At 36.6% G+C, this 2,086-nt stretch overlaps 1 pseudogene; it reads right to left on the minus strand.

The window, feature by feature from the left end:
* On the minus strand, positions 1-772 carry LOC110197090 (zinc finger CCHC domain-containing protein 9 pseudogene; annotated as a pseudogene).
* Positions 773-2,086: the final 1,314 nt, after the last annotated feature.

The following is a 2,086-nucleotide window of genomic DNA, read 5'->3' on the forward strand; positions in this document are numbered from 1 at the left end:
CTAACAAAAGTTAACAACCTTGGCTACTAATTTTTTTGGGTTTTGTGGTATGGGAGTCTTTAAAATTTCTTCATACTCTGCACTCATCCTTTCAGTCCAACAACCAACTGTGATCATGTTATCTAAATTCTGATTTTCAGGCAATCTTTCTTAAAATGTTCCACAGCACCACAAAGTCTACAACCACCACCTTCAGCATAAAGTCCTTTAGGATTATCAGGACAAGATCTAGATAAGTGTCCCATCTCTCCACAAATGAAACATTTTGCAAAAGCAAATTTTCCCATAGCTGGGTCTACTTTGGCTTTGTATTTGGTTATTTCACGTTCAGGGGACCCACATCGGTAACAGATTCCAGTGCCCATATCTTGACTCTTGAGGACAGCGAGGCAGTTGCTTTCTGCAATGATAACAAACTTGTGCATTTTTCTTAATTTTTTGTCTTTAAAATCTCCTTCCTTCTCAGTGACTATCTTTTTTGAGAGCTGTTAGTATTTCTTCTCTTATTTCCGGCTATCTGCTGCTGTCACCTTCCCAGTCTGTCTTAGATATTGCATGAACTCATTTACATCTTGATTGGTGTAAGATGTTTTCTTTTTGTTTTTTGATTGGGGTGCATCATTCTTAAGGGAGAGACCACTGGAATGAAAGTGTTTATCCTTTTGTAGATTTTGGGTTGCTCTCTCCATCGAGCCCTTCTTCACATCTTCCCGTATGTTGCCTTCAAAGCCTTCTTATTAGGTGCTGTGTTGGTTCGTGCCCACCTGCTCATGGTTTCAACCAAAGTGCCTCCAGCCCCCACCTCCGTGGATTCCATCAAGGAGCCCTCCAACTTGCCCCAGTGGGGTGGAGCACCGGGCCTGCTCTGCCCAAAAAAATTTTTAAAAAAGGAAAAGGACCTATATGTACACAAATATTTGTAGCAGGTCTTTTTTGTGGTGGCAAAAAAAAGGGAAATCAAGAGAGATGATAATCAATTGGGGAATGGCTCAACAAGTTGTAGAATATGATTGTGATGGAGTTCTATTGTGCTATATGAAATGATGACGTGAGTGTTTTCGGAAAAAAAAGATGGCAAGAACTATATGAACTGATGGAAAGTGAAGTGAGAAGAGCCAGGAGTTCACTGTGTACTGTAACAGCAATGTTGTAATGATCAACTGTGAAAGACTTGGCTTCTCTGATCAATACAATGATCCAAGACAATTCCAAAAGACTCATGATGGAAAAATACTATCCATCTCCAGAGAGAGAATTGATGAACCCTAAGTGTAAATTGAAGCATTATTTTCTCATTTTCTTTATTTTTCTTGCATTTTTTGAAATATGACTAATAAAGAAGTATGTTTTGCATCATTTCACATTTTAATGGATATAATTTTGCTTGCCTTTTCAATGGATATGAGAGGGGGTGGGAAGGAGGGTGAGAATTTGGAACTCAAAATTTAAAAATAAAAGAATGTTCAAAATAAATAATATATTAAATATTTTAGAAGAGTATTATTTGTTGAAAGGAGTTGTAAATCAATTGTCCTACAGCTCCACTTACTATTCCTATGACTTCTGAGTCTAAAACATCCCTCCCTGGCCACCACTGTCCTAAATAGCATCTAACAAATGCTTTTCATTCATTTTTCTTCTAATATGCTATTTGCTTTGACTTTTGTACTAATTAATCAACAATCTGACTATACATAGACTGATTCTGAAATTATCCCTGTATTGAAAAGCAATGATTTCCTTTTTCTCTTAAGTAATTTAATTTCACTTTTTCATATGACATCATGTACATTATAGTTTCCCACCTCTTCACTGAGAAAAATGAAAATCTAACTCTTCTTGATGGAAGTGTTCATAATATATTGGCACATAGTAATCACTTAATGAAAGGCTTTCTTTCATTCTTCTAACATGTTATTACCTTTGACTCTTGACTACCATGAAATGATGTTATATTTAGTTTGATGTTGCCTTTAGTTTCACAGAATCACAGAATCTCAGAACTGGAAGGGGGTCAGAAATGATCTTGCCCAACTAATACATAAGCAGGAATCCCTTTTCCAATATACTAGACAAGGGGCTAGAC

The sequence above is a fragment of the Phascolarctos cinereus genome, unplaced genomic scaffold (genome assembly GCF_003287225.1).
Source record: "Phascolarctos cinereus isolate Bilbo 61053 unplaced genomic scaffold, phaCin_HiC Scaffold_4;HRSCAF=312, whole genome shotgun sequence".
In the NCBI taxonomy this organism is placed as follows: Eukaryota; Metazoa; Chordata; class Mammalia; order Diprotodontia; family Phascolarctidae; genus Phascolarctos; species Phascolarctos cinereus.